The sequence below is a fragment of the Perca fluviatilis genome, chromosome 10 (assembly GCF_010015445.1).
Source record: "Perca fluviatilis chromosome 10, GENO_Pfluv_1.0, whole genome shotgun sequence".
NCBI lineage: Eukaryota > Metazoa > Chordata > Actinopteri > Perciformes > Percidae > Perca > Perca fluviatilis.
Genome location: NC_053121.1, coordinates 564,074 through 589,729, shown reverse-complemented (window position 1 = coordinate 589,729; position 25,656 = coordinate 564,074). Strand labels below are relative to the sequence as shown.

The 25,656-nt window shown below is 43.3% G+C and overlaps 1 long non-coding RNA gene across 1 annotated transcript; it reads right to left on the bottom strand.

Moving 5' to 3' along the window:
- Positions 1–2,531: 2,531 nt before the first annotated feature.
- On the bottom strand, positions 2,532–4,059 carry LOC120567127. Its single transcript, XR_005640523.1, has 3 exons — positions 4,029–4,059; positions 3,471–3,549; positions 2,532–2,619 (listed from the first exon to the last, which is right to left on the bottom strand). It is a non-coding gene; the product is annotated as an uncharacterized LOC120567127 (long non-coding RNA).
- Between the last annotated feature and the right edge of the window lie 21,597 nt (positions 4,060–25,656).

Here is a 25,656-nt window from a genome sequence, read left to right as displayed (position 1 = left end):
TGATGACAGATTTCTGACTGAGTTTCTTACCCGTTTCACGACTATACGTTTCAGTGCAGTTGCAATTTTGGGGCTTTTAGATGGCACTAAAGAGCACCAAACCAAATTTCTCAATATTGCAGCTTTAAATAAAGAATATTAACAGCAAAGTACATCTATTTGAGACACTTCATGCATTTAGATAAAAAGGAGAGGGCAAGGAGAACAGTGGATAGATAAACTGGAATGGAAAAATGGGCAGTGGTAACTGTTCGGTAACAATCCTAGTCAAGTACAGCATGAAGAGGAGTTGCTAATAATCACTCACCAGACAACTCCTGAACAGCTTCTCGTGACTTTCACGGATATACAAAGGAAGGCCCTTCAAGGCTGCAGCCTGTCTGTGTGCTGTGATGTCACTGGTCTGAAACACAAAAAGATGGAGGAAAAACATTAAAGCAAAATCTAAGTAACATGCAGAAAAGCCAAAGCTATAAGCAAAGGGACTGGCCAGTTAACAATTGAACAACTTCTTTTACAGCTGCATTTTCTTATTTACTTAGGCATAGGACTAAAACTGAATCACACAATTAACTGTATTGGTAAGTATTGGTAAACCGCTGCTTTCTTCCACATCGAGCAAATGTTAGTAGAATGCAAATCTAAGGGTAACTCAAAACTTAAATATATAACGCTTTTTAACTGCTACTTGTGCTACTTTGTTCACCACCTAGTCGCTACTTTTTCTGTACATTAGGTAGTGTATAATGGGTTAATTCTAATTGATACTATGAAAACAACTTAAATTGGAAACTTTGTATTTATTATTTTATCTTTATATATCTTGCAGTAAAAAAATCCCACGATTTCTTGCAATACAACTGTCAACATTTTCCAAAATACTGAGATTACTAAAATAATCACCTCTTCATCCAGTCCCTTAAGGAGTTGATCCATCTCAGACGGAAAAACTGGCCTCCTAGCCCGATAGAGTCTAAGCAGTCCTGGAGTGTGCTGATTAATGGCTGCTCTAAAGTTGTCTAGAAGGTTCTTGTTGGTGATCCGATAGAACTCTGCCTGCCTCTGTGATACAGGCAGTAGGCCTAGTGCTTCAGGAGAACAGCTTCATTGAGGTTGGTGAATTTGCAGGACTTGCATTGCATTCAACTCAATCTGAAAGACAAAGGTTACAATATATTGGTAATAAGCAAAAACAGGCATGAGAGAAACAATTAAGTATGAGTTGTTGTTTTAAATATGAGGTTCTTAATCAGTTTAAAACATTGATTAATTGTGGTGCAACAGATCAGTTGATCCGTACACATACACATATATTTTAGGAGATGAGCCCCGCGTCAGTCAAGCGCAATAACGTTCATGTAGACCCCCTCTATGGCCGGTTACACACTGGCTGTGTGGCGTGTCCGTTTATATTTCAGCTCCCATGTTAACAGGTTAGAGCTTACACACTGCCTGCGTGATCCGCACGTCTCAGGCGCGGCTTGAGCCACACCGAAAACGCGTGCATGCTAGATATAGAACCGACGCCTATTTTTCACGCGTTTCCAGGCAAAATAGAATAGGAAAAGATGTTTATATGTCGTTTAGACACGAATACATATTAATAAATGACATGTTGAGGTTTGAAAGTCTCGAGATTTTCTAATATTGCACCATGTCAATACAGAAGGAAATATTCTGGAGCCTATTTTGCCGTCAATACTGCCGACGTTGTCTTTGCTGTAATCAAATCAGTAGAGATTTATGTTTAACACGGTATTTAATTTTATCAATGGGAAACATACAGTACGGTACATGTGTACAGACCATACCTTATTATGGTACAGACAAGTCTAGCAGTTGCAACGCCGCGTCAGACACCTTTCTGGTGTGTAAAGACATAGAAAAATCCACACAGCTGACACGCAACAGAAACGCCACGCTCACGCCACGCAGCCAGTGTGTAACCGGCCTAACTTTGCTAGCTATCGGTCTTTTAAAACCTCCTGAATCAGAAGACAGAGAGATGCAGGTGGAAGTCTGTCTTGAGGCAGCATGATTTAGCTAGCTCAATCTATTCTTCTTACCTGTTACACGCTATATACTATATAAACTCACGTTAGTACTAAAGTTACTTTAAAACACTAGCTATTCCACAACACTGACTTGAATTGATAGCTTAACTGTTGGTACGAGCTAGCTAGCTAGGGTGTTTAGGTTTAAGCAACCGAAAGCCGACCCTGTTAGAAATGTATAACGTTACTAGCTAGCTAACGTTCCCGCAAGTATTTTAACTTAGCTAACGCTACCGGTCTGAAAAGCTTTTACGAAGTTTAAACGGTAACGTTAGCCAAGTTACCTGCCTAGACAAGTACCGCATTTATCAGCTAACTTTAACCTGGCTGCTAGCTTACGATAAGCAGAAGCTAGCGGCGAACGTTAGCTTTGGGCCAACTGTTGTCAATAAAGTAACACTGCCTACTTTATCCACTTATGTATCACATTATAAAATTACACAATTTATATTTTAAGTGAAAAAAACTTGCCAGTGTGGGCTCCAGGTTCCATACAGCAAACAGCCAGTGCGGGGATCCGATGACTTCAAGTGACTATCTTCAACTCGGAAAATTGGCTTTCCCGCTTTTCACAACAAAGACATATGAGTTATCAGAACTTTTGCACTTGTTGTGCACATTTACATATAAGTTGTGCATCCCAACTGAATGATGTATTTTGTAATGACTTACTAAACACCGTTGAATCATACAAATTTCAACTTTTGCTGGAGCGACTTACATTTTTTAGTCAAATATTAATAATTTATATTTTTAATTCTTAAACACTTAAAATACTTTTTCATGTCAAGAATATTAAGTTGGAGTTTTTACAGTGCACGTACTGTTTTTGAGGACAGGCCATGAATATGTTTAATGGTCCTTGTGCTAAAGCTCTTAGCACACAGACCAGAGGATCATTAGGGTCTAATCTCTAACTCCTAATCTCCGTTTTAGATCGGACTAGCCTTGCTAGCTGACCTTGTAGCTATGCCTGCTCCCAAGCAAATCCTCAACCTTGACTTGGCTTCATCTGTGTTCACAGCCCCATCCTGGACTTAAAACATCAAAACTCACTTCATCTTGAAGTGAAAAATCAGTTCAAATGCATACAAACACACAATGTGTGACACTCAAATCATTTTGCATATCAACTGTATTTACTACTCAAACATTTGTTTGCGTTAAGCATGAAACTGTTTTTTTTTTTAAGCCAGGGCTGCGCCTGCTGGTTTTACAGAGCCAATTATCAGGGAGGTTAATGTAATGGAAATGAAAAACAAAACTGTTTCTTTGATGTCTGTCTTCTAAGCCTGACAACAGGGAGTGAAGGTTAAAACCCAATGAGCGTAGTCTTTAAACAAGAGTCTCTTTAAAAATCAAGTTCAACATAATTCAGGAAAATAGAACACCAATCACGACAGAAAGGATAAATACCTCATTACATTTTAAAACGCAGCACAGCCTTTGAAGAAATAGAAGGCCTGGGGGTATTTGATCAGTTGGAGGTCAGAACCTGAGGTGATGGATTTAAAAGAAAAAATCTTTTTACAGTTCTGTGTTACCATGAGATAGTTTGACATTATAGACACCAATAAAATAATCATCATCATCACTGATGTGGTCATTGAAATCAATACTCATTGTTACATGTTTAACTATTTGCAAGAGCCAATTAGTGCCCTTGGTATAAAAAGGAACCAATATTTGGTTCCTCAGGTGCAACCTGGAAGCACATACAGATTTTGACCACACACACACACACACACACACACACACACACACACACACACACACACACACACACACACACACACACACACACACACACACACATCACTACACAGGCACACATACAGGAAGTGATTTGTCAGGAAACCCAACAAAGATTTAATGGAAATAAATGGAACCAATAGTTTTAACTGCAAATATGACTTTGACTTTCATTGATCAAAAAGGTAAAATGTTCGTCAGTTACTCTATGTCTTTACATACCAGAAAGGTGTCTGACGCGGCGCTTCTGCTGCTAGCCTTGTCTGGATATTGATAAAATGAAATACCAGGTTAAACATAAATAAACACTGATCTGATTACAGCAAAGACAACGTCTGCAGTATTGACGGCAAAATAGGCTCCAAAATATTTCGTTCTGTATCGACAGGTGCAATATTAGAAAATCACTTTATTTTTTTTAAAATTACATTTATATCTGCATTTATATCAAAACCTAGAGGCTTGCAAACATTGACATGTCATTTATTAATATGTATTTGTGTCTAAACGACATATAAACATATTTTTCCTATTCTATTTTGCCTAGAAACGCTTCCAACACGCTTGCGTGTCGCGTGAAAAATAGGCCTCGGTTCTATTTCTAGCAGGCACGCGTTTTTGGCACAGCTCGGGCCCCGCCTGAGACACGCGGTTCACACAGGCAGTGTGTAAGCTCTAACCTGTTAACATGGGAGCCGAAATATAAACGGACACGCCTCGCAGCTGACACGCTCACGCAACGCATCCAGTGTGTAACCGGCCTAACATGACGTCAGTGTGGTGAGTCTATAGCGGATCCATGTCTATAAAGTGTCAGGTTTGAGTCAGTCCAAATTGCTTGCTATGGGTCACTGGGCCTGGGGATTGGGGGCATAAATGACAGAGACACTATGACAGAAATTAAAGTAAGGCAACACCGCAAAACAACATACGTACTTTATTTAGTAGATCCAATTGAAGGGTGAAGCCTGCAGGGTTACACACCAGGAAACACAGATTGTTGAATGGATAATAAAACATCTTTACCAAAAGTGGGGCACAATTGTAATGTAATGCTTGGGAGTGGTATCAGAGAAAAGGCCACGTTGTTACTGAAAGCAAAAACATGTATCGTCTCTAAAGTGGCCACTTTTGTACACCTTTCAGGCTTTCAGCTTGTTAGACTCACCTCTATCTTGATGTTGTCAGAGTGGCTTGAACGTTCATCAGTCTAAGCCAGACGAGGTGATGCAGAGCCATTCCATGCGGGGCCAATGTGGAGTGAATAGACCATTTTCATAGCAGACATTTATACTTGTTAAACACAGGTGTAACTAATAACATTATAATTGCTGGAACGGAGCCAACGTTAATGTTAGTTCCACTTTGCTTTTCTTCTATGACAAGTCAGAATGTGCGCTGTGAAAAAGATCTACAACCTGATTGATTTGGGATGAATAAAGACATGAGTGCAAGATTGTTAGCAAGATTTGGAGATGGACATGCTTTTGTTACCAGTTTTCCACATGTTTTTGTTTGGTTTATTAATCCCTAGCTGATAAAAAACAAATGTTTATTTTTATGCTTCCAGAGAGAGGCATGGCAAGAAAAGTTTGGTAACCACTGGTCTAAGCTGTACTTTACAGCTAAATAATTTAAGATATGCTATGAGATGATTTATAGAAACAATATTACTATTAAACAGACCATCACAGACCATATAACATATTAAACTTTTTGTTGGTAAACAAGACTTGCTTGACAAAATAATACCTTCTCTTTGCCTTGTTTAATGCAAATATTACAAAAATCTAATTTATCTGCCATCCAGCATCTGACTTCTGATCTCTCTCTGACAATGTTGCAATACACTGATAGTAGTTTCAATATTTTTATAATGTGAGGACTCCTTTTTCATTGGCATGTATCAACTGAAAAGGAAATGTGAATGAAATGCAAGTGTAATTGTACAGTAAATTATTCAAATTATCATAAGTATATTTCATCTGCTTGAGAGGAGGAAAAATCCCTAAACAGATGCATTACACCAAAAAACACAGATTCCCTTACATCTTCTTTAGTTATCCTATTTCTGCATGGAAAATAATCTGTACACAGTCCTCACACCTGGGACCTGTCATATTTCTGCCTGAATAAATATTAATAATGCATTTTCTTAAAGCAATAAAAAAAATGATCTAGGATTTGAACAACAAAAAAGGACATGTGCGCTAAGTATTCTTTAGGTGAGCACTCAATGTCTCATCATATGCATTGTCCCGAGAGTACAATAATGCAGTTTGACGTGAAATCAAATTCTGCCAATCCACTTATCACAGCTACAGTATTTTTGTTGCGTTAGTAAGAGGCAACAGTGCTGAAGGCACATACATCAATTAACGTGCGAGGACAGGTTCCAAGAGATGCTGGTAAATTTGCAGGTTCAGCCAAACAGAGCTTATCTCCAGCTGGCAGCTGGACGTGGCAGAAATAACTCAATTTAATACCCGTGGCTGTTGCGTGATAATGGTCGCACTCCTGTGACGATGGCAGACTTCTCACCTCTTTAACCTTGCAGCTCCACTTCACTTCTGCAAGCTGCTGGCATTTAGCTGGAAGAGGTAAAATTCATATTGTCTGTCCTTTGTCCTTCCCCTCATCAATCATATCAGACATAATATTGCCAATCCTTCCCTCTCTTTTCTTCTCCTGGTTTGCCTTAAGACAATAAGGCTGAATTATTTCCATTTGAAGCCCATTGAAGTTAGTTTTCTCACTGCTGTGTCACACACCAAAGACTCAAAGTCATGCTGGCGCTCAAACCACTATAGGGTTCTGGAGAAGCTTTCATTAGGCGACCACAATGAAACCTCTCAGGAAGAAAGACAGATAGGTGACTCTGGCCAATCTAAGGCATACAAAATTTGGCCAGTTGAAAGGATTCCAATTCAGTCACTCTCAGATGTAAGGGTTCACTTTGAACTTGAAAGTCTTTGTGGCCAAGGTTCTCAAACGTTTATTTGTGACAGGCCCTTAGAATGGCCATGATCTGTCCTTCTATATTTGTTTAGATTTCTTTATTTAAGGGAAAACGCACATTAAAGGTGCTGTAGGTAGGATTGTGAAGATCCAGGACTTCTCAGTCCCTCCCCCCTTTCTGCTAAAGCCCAAATGGTCTCCTAAGCCCCTCTCCCCACAAGGGAGAATGAATGTGTGTGCCTGAGCAGTGATTGACACGCAGTTAGACACCCCGCCCCCCCGGCCCTGATTGGTGCATCTGAACAGGGAGCAGTGGATTTTTGCAAATCGCACTACAGGCTGGAGGTGGTGCCAGAGGAGCTGGATTTATTTTTAAATGACCTGATTCATGTAGTTCTACTGGAACATAGGGTCAGTTTTTAGCAAATATGACAGAAAGGTAGTTTTATAAGTCTTACCTACTGCATCTTTAATCAACATGAGCACAGAGTCCAACATGTAAATGTGCCAGATTTAGCAATGCAGGCTAATTTTCATCTGCAGGCCCTAATCCTTCTATCTGACTCTATCTGACAACAGATACCGGCCAGGCTAGAATGACATTCGGGTAGAGAGAGAGTAATGGTTCCAACAGGATGGCTTTTGATTAGTGTGACCATGGCACCTTTTGTCTAACAAAATCATCCACTTTCATTTGTTTTCTATCTAAGAATAGAAAATGTATAGTAGATAGTGGAGCTTTTAGCTTCTTATATGAAACAAATGCAACCGTAGGCTTCAGTCAAATCAAGTGTCTCCCATTATTGAGTTCTGTGGTCAGTCAAACTATTAGCAAATGGTCCACAATAGCAAACCATAGTAGTGACATGATCCTTTGACCTTCTATCTGATTAACATTGTTCTAACAGCTTTAGGCTTTTTATTATTGACTATATAGGGCTGGCAACAGATCAATGAAATAATGCAATGGGCTTACAAGCATTCCTCAAGCTGAGTATGAATCAATGATCTAATGTACCAGTCAAAATCACCCATGATGCATCATTTCATTTTTATCTCGAGGGTAGCTCTGAATGTGCAGTATGTTTTTATGCTTATGTATCATGTATGGACAGCGGAGCAATCTCCCCGATTTACATGAACAGCTAGCTGACTGTGGAAGAGAGGTATTCAGAATGAAACTGTGTATCACTGATGATGCTGAAGTAAGGATTAAGGTAAACATACGAATTTTGAAGAATGCTGAGTGTACTGCTTCCTATGTAACTCAAAGAAATGCTGTTTGGTGTGATGTGGACATCTTCTTCTAGTCTCCCTCCCTCCAGCACTTTTTCTATGTCTCTGACCCTTGCACACGCACGCACGCGCGCGCCCACACGCACACACACACACACACACACACACACACACACACACACACACACACACACACACACACACACACACACACACACACACACACACACACACACACACAGGGCTAATAATGACTGTGGCTGGTGATCCAATTCAATGACCATTAGGAGGCATAATGTGTTGCTGCCTTGTGCTGTTCCTGTGCTAAACATGAACCACTGCTCCCCCTAATACCTAGCGGCTGGAGGACTGATTCTCTTAAGTAACTCAGTTTTGTCAAGCAGTCCTGTGGAGGTCAATCAATCCAGGAGCTGTTCACTTCAGCACTTGATGCCTGTGCCTGATTGTCACAATGAATTAACTCATTAATTGTACATAATTGTACCTATATTATACCATATTGTATCTATTGGCCAAAACTTGGTACCTCCTGTACCTTATAATGCCATTAGCTTAGTCCAAAACAGTGGGCTTTAAGTTATACAGAAGCAACTGAACCATTTGAATCACTGAATCAGATCAGTCAAGCAATGTTCACATTCTCACACAGAAACATGTTCTGAATTGAGATTGAGAACTGAGGTAATTTGCAAAGACTTATACGCATCAATGCTAAGGTCTATATAGCAGTAGTTAGATCAAGCCACATTTTAAAGTGCAGAAATAGCACTAGCCTAATGCCGCTAGCCCTCACAAAGGTCACTGCAGCTTGGGCTCCAAATTCAACAAATGGAAACAATGGCATGCAATAGTTGCTTTTCTAGTTAAAGCTACAGTGGGTAACTTTTATTTAAAAAAAAAAAAGTGTCATATTTGCTCAACTGTCCCTATATCCTGGCAGTAGTACATGAGACAGATAATCTGTGAAAAATCACATTCCTCTTCCTGGTGCTCCTAATGGCATAAGGAAAACAACCAATCAGAGCCGAGGAGTCTCTAACACAGTGTCAATGACTAGGCAGCGCTGATTAAATATGCCTTATATATATATATATATATAGTATTATGATTCATGTTTAATCAGTGCTGCCTAGTTTGACCGCAGTTCACAAGCAGTCATTGGCACTGTGTTAGTGACTACTCGACTCTGATTGGTTGTTTTTCTTTGGGTGTGGTGTTAGCAAATGCCATTAAAAGCATTAGAAAGAGGCAGAGGTACATGATTTGTTTGTTGTTTTACGAATACTCTGTCTCATGGTTTTAGCAAATATGACAAAAACCTATTGAAAAAAAACCCTACTGAACCTTTAAAGGTCCCATGGCATGAAAATGTTTTTTTAATAAGGTTTTTTAACATTAATATGCGTTCCCCCAGCCTGCCTATGGTCCCCCAGTGGCTAGAAATGCCCCCCTCTCTCCTCCTCAATAGCTACAGACACAGAAATGGCACATCCTAAGGAAAGCTCATTGTGGGACTGGCTCTAGTGGCTGTAATTCTGCACCAAGGCTGAATTTCGTGAAAGAGACTTCAGATACAGTATTAGGGGACCACTAAGGCCTATATAAAAGAGACTTCAGATACAGTATTAGGGGACCACTAAGGCCTATATAACAGAGACTTCAGATACAGTATTAGGGGACCACTAAGGCCTATATAAAAGCATCCAAAGAGCACCATGTCATGGAACCTTTAATATGTGAATATAACTAAGTCATATAAATCTGAATTGTAAATTAAACCCCAAAACAGATTATGTGAGCTAGTAAACCATAGATCTGCCACTGAACTTCTAAAGTTAAGACAAGTATATTTACGAATAAGCCATTTAGCTATATTTTAACCGGACCTGTCTGGCCGCAGTTTCTCCGTTGTTTGCAAAACTTTCCTCCGCTCCGTTAGCTAACGTCTAGGTATTTGTTGTGCTAACGGCTAGTTAGCCTGCCTGCTAGCGGGAGTTAAAGCGAACCACTCAGGATTTTGCCTCCTGGGAAATCTAATCTATTCCATATTTTGGTAACAGTAACGAGCTATCCACAGCTTGCTAATACAAGCAGGAGCACCTGCATTGTATTTCGACTTGTGAAGGTTTTTAGGTTTTAGGAGAAGGCCTCCATCAACGTTGCTACTAGCTAAACTAGCAAGCTACACGATGCCCCCCCTCAGCTGTTCACCTGGCTGTGACTCGTGCCTCCTGTTCAGCCAGAAGATAGTGGAACTTGAAGCCAGAATATCGACTCTCCACCAGATCAAGGCAAGTGAAGAGTTCCTCGACTCCATTATCATTGGAAGTTCCCCCCACACACACACTGACGGATGTTTTGATTCCACTGTGCCCTGCACTACTCTCACCCCACCACGCACTAATACAACCTCTGTCCCTGTTGTCTCTCCTCGGCTTCTGCCGAGGACCCCGCCAGCTCTGCTGACCAGCTCCACTCCACACCAGCCGGAGCCATGGCGTGTAAGCAAGCACCAGAGCAGGCGGTCAGGACAACTCAGCCCCAGCCCAACCCCTACAACTAGAAAACCGCTACAGCATTCTGAACGACGACGAGGAGTTCCCTTCTCTGCCACGTCCCCACGCAGCTCATCCTGGTCCAGCCACACAGTCGACGCGCCCATTGAGGGCGGACTCTCCCCCTCCCCGAACTCATCAACCTCCACGCTGATCACCGGAAGCTCCATGGTAAGGGACCTCCACATTCCCCCTTTACCTAGCGGTCCCTCCAAGGTCTACTGCTTCCGGTGCCAAGGTCCGTGACATCCAGCACAAACTTCCCGGCATCCTCGCCCACGCCAAGGTCGACAACATCACCGTGCATGTGGGCACAAACGACATCAGAGCGAGACGGTCGATAGCACTCTAGGAAGACTTCACCACTCTCCTCTCCACCCTGATGGGTACAGGTAAGCGGATTGTCATCTCTGGGCCTCTACCTACATACAGGAAGGGTGCGGAGAGATGGTCCAGACTGTTCTGGCTCCACACCTGGCTGGAACCACTCTGCACTTCCCTGAGCATTCCCTATGTCGACAACTTCAACCTGTTCTGGGAGATGCCCAACCTGCTGAAGCTTGATGGTCTCCACCCAAACCCGACACGCGGCCAGGATGCTATCTGACAACATAACGCCCACGCACTGAAAGGCAAGTATTGACATTATGTTGAAAATATCACAGATTCATGTCCCCCAGGCATTGATCCTGATAGCACTATACAAGTGGATGAATCTGAAAATGTTTTCTGCAGGATAACATGTAGTACTAGTGTTATTCCAGTAACGTGTAGTACTAGTACTATTCCAGTAACATGTCGTACTAGTACTATTCCAATTATAATCAACAACAGACCACACAAAGTGGTGAATAGAGGGGCAATACTTAACAACCTAATTGGAATTAAAACTACCACTGCAATGATAGAAAAGGAGACGAAAATTAGATGTGGATTACTAAATATCAGATCTCTGTCTTCTAAAGCAGTACTAGTAAATGAATTGATATCTGATAATCAAATTGATCTATTCTGTCTTACTGAAACATGGCTGGGCCATGAAGAATATGTTAGTCTAAATGAAGCGACTCCTCCCAGTCATATTAATACTCAAATTCCTAGAGGCTCCGGCCGAGGAGGGGGAGTTGTAGCCATATTTGATTCAAGCCTGTTAATTAATCCTAAACCCAAACTGAATTATAACTCTTTTGAAAGCCTTGTTCTTAATCTTCAACATCCAACACGGAAATCAGAACAGCCAATTATATTTGTTGTTGTCTACCGAGCTCCAGGTCCGTATTCTGAATTTTTATCTGAATTCTCAGAGTTTTTATCATGTGTAGTCCTTAAATCAGACAAAGTACTTATTGTAGGTGATTTTAATATCCATGTGGACGTTGACAGCAATAGCCTTACTACTGCTTTCAACACATTACTGGATTCAATCGGTTTCAGTCAGACTGTGCACAAGGCGACGCACTGTTTTAACCACACCCTCGACCTTGTGCTGGCATATGGTATTGAAATTGAGGATTTAATAATATTTCCGCAGAATTTGGTATTATCAGATCATTTTATTATTACTTTGAATTCTTGCTACCTGACCATACTAAACTAGATAATGGCTTCTACACTAGATGCCTATCTGACAGTGCTATAGCTAAATTTAAGGAAGATATTACAACAGCATTTGACTCTATGTCGTGCCTTAGAATAACAGAGGACCTCTATGTTAACCTCAGTCCCTCTCGGGTTGATGCATTTGTGGACGGTGCTGCGACTTGCCTACGGACGACCTTGGACTCTGTCGCTCCTCTCAAAAAGAAGACGATGAAGCGAAGGAAAACAGCTCCTTGGTATAACGAACAAACTCGCAGATTGAAACAAGTCTCGCGAAACCTCGAGGGTAAGTGGCGCTCCACCAAAGTGGAAGAATCCCGTCTGGATTGGCAAGAAAGTCTCAAAACCTATAGGAAGGCCTTAAGAAAAGCCAGATCAGACTATTACTCTTCACTAATAGAAGAAAATAAGAACAACCCAAGGTTTCTTTTCAGCACTGTAGCCAGGCTGACAGACAGTCATAGCTCTACTGAGCCATCTATTCCTCTAGCTCTGAGTAGTGATGACTTCATGAGCTTCTTCAATGATAAAATTATAACAATTAGAGATAAAATTAATCACCTTTTGCCCTCAACTTCTAACAGTTCATCTTTAAATACAGGACCGCTAGAACGAACGACTAATCCGGACATATACATATACTATGCTTTTATCCTATAGACCTTCAACAATTAATGTTAAAGATATCCTCAGCTAAGCCATCTACCTGTCTCTTGGACCCCATCCCAACGAGGCTACTCAAAGAAGCGTTACCCGTGGTAAACACTTCACTACTAGATATGATCAATATGTCCTTATTAACAGGTTATGTACCACAGTCATTTAAAATAGCTGTGATAAAACCTCTTCTGAAAAAATCGACCCTGGATCCTGAGGTCTTAGCAAACTATAGACCTATATCTAACCTTCCCTTTCTATCCAAGATCCTTGAGAAGGTGGTTGCTAATCAGTTATGTGATTTTCTACATAGCAACAGTTTATTTGATGATTTTCAATCAGGATTTAGAAAGAATCATAGCACAGAGACGGCACTGGTGAAAATTACTAACGACCTTCTAACAGCTGCAGACAAAGGACTTGTCTCCATTCTTGTTTTACTAGATCTTAGTGCTGCATTTGACACTATTGACCATACAATCCTGTTACAGAGATTAGAACACTTAGTCGGAATTAAAGGAACTGCACTAAAATGGTTTAAGTCTTATTTCTCTGAGCGATCCCAATTTGTTAACATTAACGATAAACCCTCCAAGCACGCCAAAGTCAGCCATGGCGTTCCTCAAGGCTCAGTGCTTGGACCAATTCTATTTTCCTTATATATGCTTCCTCTAGGACATATTATTAGGAAACACTCAATTAATTATCACTGCTACGCAGACGATACCCAATTATATCTGTCAATTAAGCCAGATGAAAGTGGTCAGTTAGCAAGACTTCAAACGTGTGTTGAGGATATAAAATCCTGGATGACCCACAACTTCCTGATGTTAAACTCAGACAAAACGGAAGTTATTGTGATAGGACCAACGCACTGCCGAACTTCGTTTTCGAAAGATATAGCTACTCTGGATGGTATTGCCCTGGCCTCCAGCACTGCGGTCAGAAATTTGGGAGTTATTTTTGATCAGGATATATCCTTCAACGCCCATTTAAAACAAACCTCAAGAATAGCCTTTTTCCATCTTCGTAACATTGCTAAAATCAGGAATATCCTGGCTGCCTGCAAGGTCCCTGATCTAAACCCGAGTGGTTGTTTGTTGTTGGACTTCTGTGCTAGTCATGGAGTGTCTATAACGAACACCATGTTCGAACATAGGGATGCTCATAAGTGTACTTGGTACCAAAGCACCCTAGGCCAAAGGTCAATGATCGATTTTATAATTGTTTCATCTGATCTGAGGCCCTATGTTTTGGACACTCGGGTGAAGAGAGGGGCGGAGCTGTCAACCGATCACCATCTGGTGGTGAGTTGGGTCAGGGGGTGGGGGAAGACTCTGGACAGACCTGGTAAGCCCAAACGGGTAGTTTGGGTAAATTGGGAACGTCTGGAAGCCCCTGTCTGACAGACTTTCAACTCACACCTCCATCTGAGCTTTTTGTGCATCCCTGTGGAGGCTGGGGGCATTGAACCCGAGTGGACAATGTTCAAAGTTTCCATTGCTGAAGCTGCGGCGGGGAGCTGTGGTCTTAGGGTCTTAGGTGCTTCAAGGGGCGGTAACCCACAAACACCGTGGTGGACACCGGTGGTCAGGGAAGCCGTCCGACTGAAGAAAGAGTCTTTCCGGGATTCAATTCAATTTCAATTCAATTCAATTCAATTTTATTTATAGTATCAAATCATAACATAAGTTATCTCGAGACACTTTACAGATAGAGTAGGTCTAGACCACACTCTATAATTTACAAAGCCCCAACAATTCCAACAATTCCAGTAATTCCCTCAAGAGCAAGCAGTGCGACAGTGGCGAGGAAAAACTCCCTCTTGGGAAGAAACCTCGGACAGACCCAGGCTCTTGGTAGGCGGTGTCTGACGAGCCGGTTGGGGGTGTGATGAACAGTGGCGATAGTAGTCACATTGGGATATGTTATCCCAGAGGACTCTGGAGGCAGTTGCAGGGTACCGAAGGGCCTGAGGGGCTGCAGCCTCTGCCGTGAAAGAGGCAAAGCAGTGGGTGTGAGAGAAGTTTGGAGAAGACATGGAGAAGGACTTTCGGTTGGCACCAAGGTGCTTCTGGAAAACCGTTCGCCACATCAGGAGGGGGAAGCGGGGAACCATTCAAGCTGTGTACAGTAAGGATGGGACACTGTTGACCTCAACTGAGGAGGCAATAGGGCGGTGGAATGAGCACTTTGAGGAACTCCTGAATCCGACTAATACGCCCTCTATGTTAGAGGCAGAGCTGGAGGATGATGGGGGATTGTTGTCAATTTCCCAGGCGGAAGTCACTGATGTAGTCAAACAACTCCACAGTGGCAAAGCCCCAGGGATTGATGAGATCCGTCCAGAAATGCTCAAGGCTCTCGGTGTGGAGGGGCTATCTTGGATGGCACGCCTCTTCAACATTGCATGGAAGTCTGGGACAGTGCCAAAGGAGTGGCAGACCGGGGTGGTGGTTCCCCTTTTCAAAAAGGGGGACCAGAGGGTGTGTGCCAATTACAGGGGTATCACACTTCTCAGCCTCCCTGGTAAAGTCTACTCCAAGGTGCTGGAAAGGAGGGTTCGGCCGATAGTCGAACCTCGGGTTGAAGAGGAACAATGTGGATTCCGTCCTGGTCGTGGAACAACGGACCAGATCTTCACTCTCGCAAGGATCCTGGAGGGAGCCTGGGAGAATGCCCATCCAGTCAACGTGTGTCTCGTGGATTTGGAGAAGGTGTATGACCGGATCCCCCGGGAGATACTGTGGGAGGTGCTGCGGGAATATGGGGTGAGGGGGTCTCTTCTCAGGGCCATCCAATCTCTGTACGACCAAAGTGAGAGCTGTGTCCGGGTTCTCGGCAGTAAGTCAGAATCGTTTCAGGTGAGGGTTGGCCTCCGCCAGGGCTGCACTTTGTCACCAATCCTGTTTGTAATATTTATGGACAGGATATCAAGGCGTAGTCGGGGTGGGGAGGGGTTGCAGTTCGGTGGGCTGGGGATCTCATCGTTGCTCTTTGCAGATGATGTGGTCCTGATAGCATCATCGGCCTGTGAGCTTCAGCATTCACTGGATCGGTTCGCAGCCGAGTGTGAAGCGGCTGGGATGAGGATCAGCACCTCTAAATCTGAGGCCGTGGTTCTCAGCAGGAAACCGATGGAGTGCCTACTCCAGGTAGGGAATGAGTCATTACCCAAAGTAAAGGAGTTTAAATACCTTGGTGTCTTGTTCGCAATTGAGGGGACGATGGAGCGGGAGATTGGTCGGAGAATCGGCGCAGCGGGTGCGGTACATTACAATTTATCGCACCGTTGTGACGAAAAGAGAGCGGAGCCAGAAGGCAAAGCTCTCGATCTACCGGTCAGTTTTCGTTCTTACCCTCACCTATGGTCATGAAGGCTGGGTCATGACCGAAAGAACGAGATCCAGGGTACAAGTGGCCGAAATGGGTTTCCTCAGGAGAGTGGCTGGCGTCTCCCTTAGAGATAGAGTGAGAAGCTAAGTCATCCGTGAGAAGCTCGGAGTAGAGCCGCTGCTCCTTCGCGTCAAAAGGAGCCAGTTGAGGTGGTTCGGGCATCTGGTAAGGATGCCCCCTGGGCGCCTCCCTAGGGAGGCGTTCCAGGCACATTCAGCTGGGAGGAGGCCTCGGGGAAGACCCAGGACTAGGAGGGATTATATCTCCAACCTGGCCTGGGAACGCCTCGGGATCCCCCAGTCGGAGCTGGTTAATGTGGCTCGGGAAAAGGAAGTTTGGGGTCCCCTGCTGGAGCTGCTCCCCCCGCGACCCGACACCGGATAAGCAGACGAAGATGGATGGATGGACCCTGATGCTATTCCTCCACCTGTTAGACCCTGGCTAACCTGCATACAACCCAACCTGAGTAAATGTAATTGTGATTGAAGCTGGATGACACCTGGGCAGTGGCTTGTGCTGGCTCTCCCCTGAAGGAGGGGTTTCACCCAGCAGTCAACCCCACAGACCCTGTGACCTGAACCGGCCATCTGACAGTTACCCTACCTAAAATATTCCATTACACGACTCTGGAGCGTGGCTGCAGCCAGGAAGGCAAAGCTATGACTAATGCAATTTCATGCACGACAGTGGTCTCTGCAGCTGAATTTATACTGGGTGCCACATGTGAAAAAGGCCTGAAAAAGCCAGACAGGAGCAGCAACAGAGCAGAGACAGACTGAGAGAAAGGAAGGCTGAGAAGACAAAGATGTTTGACCGTGCCAGATCAAATTATTGAACTCCATTTGCAGTATTATCATTGCAGATTAACATTTTTATGAGCGTGTGAAATTACCCATGAACGTCTATCGCCACACAACACAATGAGGCACACAAGGCCCATTCCGATTGAACAGAGAAGCTGAGAATAAAGAGGCAGCTTTTCCACACTATTCAGCTTTGAGGAGAGTTGCAGGTTAAGGCAGTAAAAACGTTTGCAGTCATTTTAAAAGATATGGGTCACAATACTGAATCATCAGTCTTACACCAAAGTCACCTCTAGAAATTTCGCTCCAAAAGTTGCGAGGCACACCACAAAAGTTAATTGTATGCTTTACGTGTTTACCAATAAATCCAGTGTGACTCAACGCTCCTCCGCTGCGTCCTTTTGTTGGGTATAAACGTCCAACAAAACTGCTGAGCCCAGCACTACTGATAATGAATGAGGAGTTTTATTTTTATTTTTTAGAACTCTTCATTGATCTCTTTACTTCTATAGCTCTCAGTCCTTGGAGAGCATTGGCCAGACACCACATATACAAATATATTCCCTATGGCTCTACTGCAGTGTTGCTGTGTAAAATTGACAGACTTATCGTGACCACTGTTCCAGAGCACAGCTTTAAAGGGGATGAGAGGATCACGAGTCGGAATGAAGTTTGGTTGGGGCTTTTTATCTTAAAGGACATGTGGAAGCATAGACTGCATCAGCAGCCTGAGTGCTACGGTAAGTACGCAGCACTGCTCCTCGATAATCGGGTTGCTACATTAGGAACAAGGATAAAAGTGTATCCTTCTCTCACACAAGAGACCCTATGCACACAGAGAGAAATATATATGCCAACCATCTGAGGCCTGTAAACATAAACAACAGGGACAAATATGTGCTTACTTCAAATGCCAACCACTTTGCCAGAGAGGCAAGCCAACAGCAGAAATACTTTGGTTCCCCGAGCATGGCTGACAAATAGATATATTTGTATCATGGAGACACAAATGAATTTGATTATGACATGCTATCTCCAGTTAGACCTTTTTAGTATTCTCAAATATGGGTTACTATTAAAAATATTGGTTTTACTTACACGTTACTGCTCCTCCTTCCATACTGGCTGTGAAGCAAATACACTGTCACGCATAGAGACATTGGAACAACATCATTAAATTCAATTCAGGCAGCCAGATATAAATCAGTGTTTTGTCAGTTTATCATTATTAAAATCATTGTTTTCGCCTGTTAATAAAATAATTATACAACATTATGTTCATTTATTAAAAATTTTTCTAACGTAAAACATAATCCCAAACCACGGAGTGCAGAGCTACAAAACGTACCCTTTGAAACACTCTCTTAAAGGAGAATTCCGGCCAATTTTTACGTTAATCTTGATCGCTATAGCTACGCGAGTACTTTCGATAGAAAAAAACCCGACCCGAATCAGTGCAGGTAACACGGAGAAGCTGCAGCTACGTACTACAAGCGTCCCCTGAGCTAAAACGGCAGTGCTGGGGCAAGTTTTAAAGTGCCTTTGTGCCTCTTAACAGACACAAAATGCAATTAAAGCTGCGAGCAGCGATGGACGGGCCCTCGCGCCTCGGCGCACGTCGGGGTTACCGGCGGACTCCGCTCCTTGCGACCGTGCATTTGCGCGGCGCTCAGACGCCACAAATTGTCACCAATGAAAAGGGAACTCCCCGCCGAGTTCAAAGATACCTCACACAAGACTCTAAGTCATACGGTTCATTAGCTGTGAAAAGGGGCGTGGCTAATGCATAGGGGGCAGGTCAAACAATCACCAATGAAGAAGGAAGTCTCTCCTGAGTATAATGATACCTCACACAAGACTCTACCTTAGATGGGTCAGCATTTATTAAAGGGGGCGTGGCTTCAACATAGAGGGCGGGCCAAACCATCACCAATGAATAAGGAAGTCTCTGCTGAGTTCATTGATACCTCACACAAGGGTCTATCTTAAATGGTTCAAATTTTAAGAAAGGGGGCGGGGCTTTAACATAGGGGGCGGGTCAAACCATCACCAATGAAGAAAGAAGTCTCTGCTGAGTTCAATGACACCTCACACAAGACTCTACCTTAAACGGTTCAAATGTTATGAAAGGGGGCGTGGCCTGAGTGAGTGGGCGTGGTCATATTATAGGAGGCGGCTCATTATCACATGTAGACCACACATTCTGAGTTTCATGTAAATCGGATGATGTTTGTCATATAAGGCGCATTTCCTGTGGCCAGGGGGGGGCGCTATGACCAAAAGTCAATTTTGGCCTGTGGTTGTCCTCAGGCCCGGACCCTTGTCCATCGTGAGAAATTTCGGGCAGATACGACAACGTACACTCAAGTTACAACAACTTCTTTGGTCATCGCTAAACACTCAAAATGGCCGCCACGCCATGCCCACACCGTCTGACGAAAAGTTTTTCTTTTAATAACTTTTCATCGTTAAGGTGTTGGGATGGTACAGACCAAGTTTGAAGTCCATCGGATGACATCTCTTAAGTTAATACTTTGTAGCGCCACCTTTTGCTGCGATTACAGCTCTGTCTCTATCAGTTTTGCACATCGAGAGACTGACATTTTTGCCCATTCCTCCTTGCAAAACAGCTCAAGCTCAGTGAGGTTGGATGGAGAGCGTTTGTGAACAGCAGTTTTCAGTTCTTTCCACAGATTCTCGATTGGATTCAGGTCTGGACTTTGACTTGGCCATTCTAACACCTGGATATGTTTATTTGTGAACCATTTAATTGTAGATTTTGCTTTATGTTCTGGATCATTGTCTTGTTGGAAGACAAATCTCCGTCCCAGTCTCAGGTCTTTTGCAGACTCCATCAGGTTTTCTTCCAGAATGGTCCTGTATTTGGCTCCATCCATCTTCCCATCAATTTTAACCATCTTCCCTGTCCCTGCTGAAGAAAAGCAGGCCCAAACCATGATGCTGCCACCACCATGTTTGACAGTGGGGATGGTGTGTTCAGGGTGATGAGCTGTGTTGCTTTTACGGCAAACATAACGTTTTGCATTGTTGCCAAAAAGTTCGATTTTGGTTTCATCTGACCAGAGCACCTTCTTCCACATGTTTGGTGTGTCTCCCAGGTGGCTTGTGGCAAACTTTAAACAACACTTTTTATGGATATCTTTAAGAAATGGCTTTCTTCTTGCCACTCTTCCATAAAGGCCAGATTTGTGCAGTATACGACTGATTGTTGTCCTATGGACAGAGTCTCCCACCTCAGCTGTAGATCTCTGCAGTTCATCCAGAGTGATCATGGGCCTCTTGGCTGCATCTCTGATCAGTCTTCTCCTTGTATGAGCTGAAAGTTTAGAGGGACGGCCGGGTCTTCGTAGATTTGCAGTGGTCTGATACTCCTTCCATTTCAATATTATCGCTTGCACAGTGCTCCTTGGGATGTTTAAAGCTTGGGAAATATTTTTGTATCAAAATCCGGCTTTAAACTTCTCCACAACAGTATCTCGGACCAGCCTGGTGTGTTCCTTGTTCTTCATGATGCTTTCTGCGCTTTAAACAGACCTCTGAGACTATCACAGAGCAGGTGCATTTATACGGAGACTTGATTACACACAGGTGGATTCTATTTATCATCATTAGTCATTTAGGTCAACATTGGATCATTCAGAGATCCTCACTGAACTTCTGGAGAGAGTTTGCTGCACTGAAAGTAAAGGGGCTGAATAATTTTGCACGTCCAATTTTTCAGTTTTTTATTTGTTAAAAAAGTTTGAAATATCCAATAAATTTCGTTCCACTTCATGATTGTGTCCCACTTGTTGTTGATTCTTCACAAAAATTTACAGTTTTATATCTTTATGTTTGAAGCCTGAAATGTGGCAAAAGGTCGAAAAGTTCAAGGGGGCCGAATACTTTCGCAAGGCACTGTATATTTGTGTGTGGGTGGTGTGTGTGTGTGTGTGTGTGTGTGTGTGTGTGTATGCGTGTGTGTATGCGTGTGTATGTATGCGTGTGTGTGTGTGTGTGTGTGCATGCATGTATGCATGTCTGTGTGTGAGAGAGAGTTTGTGTAAATCTGTAAACAAACAAACAATGACAATTTTAGTGGTGAAAAAAGCGCACCTTACTTTTGCCAGTTATATTATGGAGCCGTGTGTGTGTGTGTGTGTGTGTGTGTGTGTGTGTGTGCATGCATGCGTGTCTGTGTGTGAGAGAGAGTTTGTGTAAATCTGGGTGAAAAAAGGGCTTCTTTTGAAGGATGCATTTCATGTGTCTTTGAAGACGTGCTTGAATAAAAACATTGTCTCCTGCTTTAGTTGTAAACAGAAACAACTATTAGTGTGTTTATGCACCTGGCTCTAGAGAAGGAGACAGACCTGGAGCAAAGAGAAGGAGCCTTTATCTTCCAGCCAACTGCAGGACTCATCTGAAGATGACACAAGTTTCTGGAGTCTGACACAAAATGGTCACTGGTGTCCTCCAACTCTGTGAGTGCCTCTAACCTTCCTCTGAAAGTGGAGAGGACACTGAAGATCCTGTCCATCCTAACCTTGACTGGACAGTGAAGAATTGGCAAGTCTGGTCTCCATCTAATACTGAGACGCTGCGCAACATTCAAGCACCGACCGGCATGATGTCAGAGCCCACGAGATATGCCATATCAAGAATCCATGATGTGGCATCCTCTTTCCACCTTTCTTCACTTCACTCACTTGTGCTCCAGCTGATTCAGGAAATGACAAACCTACACGGGAGGTGTTCATTCTCAGGATGGAGTGATGTGGATGCTCAAGAGAATCGAACATACATGGGACTTCACACTTGGCTGGTGTGTACCGGTCCAAAGGGGAATCCACCCGGAGCCTGTGGGATGTCCATAGTGGCAGACCAGTCTTCAGGGCCACCATGTCCCACAAACCATTTGAAATGATAAGCACCAGTTTACAGCAAATGCAGGACACAATGTTTTTATTCAAGCACGTCTTCAAAGACACATGAAATACATCCTTCAAAAGATGCCTTTTTTCAGCCCTAAAATGGTCATTGCTTGCTTACAGGTTTACGCAAACTCTCACACACACATACATATATATACACACACACATACACACACACACACACACACACAAACACACACACACACACACAAACACACACACACACACACACACACACACACACACACAAACACAAACAGAGCTCCATAATATAACTATAATTTCATGCATCGGGCTCCAAGGGCAAAATGGTTGAATCTGGTGAAATACTGTAAAAATGTCAAATATGACTAGTTTTCTTCCAAATGAAATGCTGACATTACAGAATGCATGGTTTTATACTGTAAAGGCAGTGAGATCAAAACATGTGGTTATAATGGAAGTCAATGGGGCCATTTTTGCCTCGAAGGTGTCCAAAGGGAGTTTCTGGAACTATGTAAAAAATACTAATGCAATCAAATTAATTTTGTTGCTTATCTTTGACATATCCAAGCCTCTAGTCCCCACCAAAGCCCCATCTAGATATTATTCATTATATGGAAAAAAAATCATTTTTTGTGTTTTTTGTAATAAAAAATGAAATACTTCAAATACATAAACTGGCATTTAAAGGGTTAAAATCCTGAAAATTATTGAATGTTTGGTAGTTTGGATTAGGTAAGAAGTTGTTTAAGTGATATAGAAAAAAAAAGCAGAAAAAAATATTGATATATGATGATTTAATAACAGTTTTTGTGTGCGTGGACATTTTTGCCTCGAAGGTGTCGAGAGTAAGTTTTTTTAAGGAGGGCATGAGGGTTAACTTTCTAGGGGGCGCTAGCGAGCCATTTTTGTGCGCCTATTCCCGAAACCCTTAAAATACGTAAACTTTCACCAGACTTGATGCGACCGCCAAATTTGGTGAGTTTTTGAATATATTAAGCCCCTCAAAAAGCCAATTCATTTGACGGGAAAATAATAGAAGAAAGAAAGAAAGAAAGAATAATTCCTTCAGTTTCAATAGGGCCTTCGCCGCTGTCGGCGCTCGGGCCCTAATTAAAGCTGCGAGCAGCGATGGACGGGCCCTCGCGCCTCTGTGTGCGTCGGGGTTACCGGCGGACGCCGCTCCTTGCGACCGTGCATTTGCGTGGCATTCAGACACGGAACACCCCGCCGAGTACGATACCTCACACAAGATTCTACGTCATGAGTTCATTAGCTGTGAAAGGGGGCGTGGCCAAAGCATAGGCCGGGCAAACCAGCCCAAACCACACCAATGAAGAAGGAAGTCTCTGCTGAGTTCATTGATACCTCACACAAGGGTATACCTTAAACGGTTCAAATTGTATGAAAGGGGGCGGGGCTTAAGCATAGGGGGCGGGTCAAACCATCACCAATTAAAAAGGAAGTCTCTGCTGAGTTCAATGATATCTCACACAAGTGTTTACATCAATCGGGCCATTAGTAATACAAGGAGGCGTGGCTTGAACATAGGGGGCGGGCCAAACCATCACCAATGAAGAAGGAAGTCTCTGCTGAGTTCAATGATACCTCACACAAGGGTATACCTTAAACGGTTCAAATGGTATGAAAGCGGGCGTGGCTTATGCATAGGGGGCGGGCCAAACCATCACCAATAAAGAAGGAACTCTCTGCTGAGTTCAATGACACCTCACACAAGACTCTACCTTAAACGGTTCAAATGTTATGAAAGGGGGCGTGGCCTGAGTAAGTGGGCGTGGTCATATTATAGGGGCTGGCTCAGTATCACATGTAGACCACACATTCTGAGTTTCATGTAAATCGGATGATGTTTGTCATATAAGGCAGATTTCCTGTTGCCAGCGGGGGGCGCTATGACCAAAAGTCAATTTTGGCCTGTAGGTGTCCTCAGGCCTGGACCCTTGTCAATCGTGAGAAATTTCGGGCAGATACGACAACGTACACTCAAGTTACAACAACTTCTTTGTTCATCGCTAAACACTCAAAATGGCCGCCACGCCATGCCCACACCGTCTGACGAAAAGTTTTTCTTTTAATAACTTTTCATCGTTAAGGTGTTGGGATGGTACAGACCAAGTTTGAAGTCCATCGGATGAAATTCGTTAAAGTATAGCACCTTGACTTTTAGGCCTACTTCCTGTTGCCACTAGGGGGCGCTATGACTTTAAGTAAATATCGGCCTTTATTTGTCCTCAGGGTTGGACTCTTATGAATCCTGAAATGTTTCGAGGTAATCGGACAACGTACACTTGAGTTACACCCACTTCCTGTTTCGGCGGTGAAATGCACAAAATGGTCGCCCCGCCACGGCCACGCCCTATGACGAAAAGTTTTTCTTTTAACAACTTTTCATCTTTAACATCTTAAGATGGCACAGACCGAGTTTGAAGTTGATCGGATGAAATCTCTAGGAGGAGTTCGTTAAAGTACGACGTGGAAATGGCCAAAATCGCACTAATTTCGAACTTTGAGATCAAAATGGCGGACTTCCTGTTGGGTTTAGGGTATGGCTGTAATGAGGTTTTTTGTACATCTTGACATGTTACATATGTGTACCAAGTTTCGTGAGTCTACGTTAAACGCACTGCAGGGGCTCAATTTTCTTAACTTTCTAGGGGGCGCTAGCGAGCCATTTTTGTGCGCCTATTCCCGAAACCCTTAAAATACGTACATTTTCACCAGACTTGATGCGACCGCCAAATTTGGTGAGTTTTTGAATATATTAAGCCCCTCAAAAAGCCAATTCATTTGACGGGAAAATAATAGAAGAAAGAAAGAAAGAAAGAATAATAATAATTCCTTCAGTTTCAATAGGGCCTTCGCCGCTGTCGGCGCTCGGGCCCTAATTAATATGTCTGTTGACTGAGACTGACAGACAGAGGGGAAACAGGCAGATGAACTTGCTGCTCCAAGCACAAGCTAAAGCTAGCCTTCAGTAACTGCCTGGCTGAATACACTCACCAGACGGCAGCTAGCAGCTAACGGCTAACAACTATCTGGCTGTACACACTCACCGGAGGGCAGCTACCAGCTAACAGCTACTACCGCACTACTGTTTTTTTTAGGGGGAATACACTTCAAGACGTGACATGACCTGTCCTCTGGAGGACATAGCCACACCACCGCCGCTCTGTGGATTGTTATTGGGATGATTATCACAGAAGCCTGTCTGAATACACTCACCGGACGGCAGCTAGCAGCTAACGGCTATCAGCTAGCAGGGCAAGCTAGCTACCGGCAGGATCGAGACAGGGACCAGGGTAGGTGAATTTAAACAATGTCTGAGTTGAAAACGCACAGACATATTAATTGCATTTTGTGTCTGTTAAGAGGCACAAAGGCACTCTAAAACTTGCCCCGAGCACTGCCGTTTTAGCTCAGGGGACGCTTGTAGTACGTAGCTGCAGCTTCTCCGTGTTACCTGCACTGATTCGGGTCGGGTTTTTTTCTATTGAAAGTACTCGCATAGCTATAGCGATCAAGATTAACGTAAAAATTGGCCGGAATTCTCCTTTAAGGGGAAACAGACTTCAACAAAAGACCGGCAGCAAATCGACATGCAGTTACCAATGCAAAGAGGCAATTCCGCAAAGACCGTAACTTTGGAAGATACCCACTCAATCTGGCTAACTCAGTCTGCTGCAGCATCATA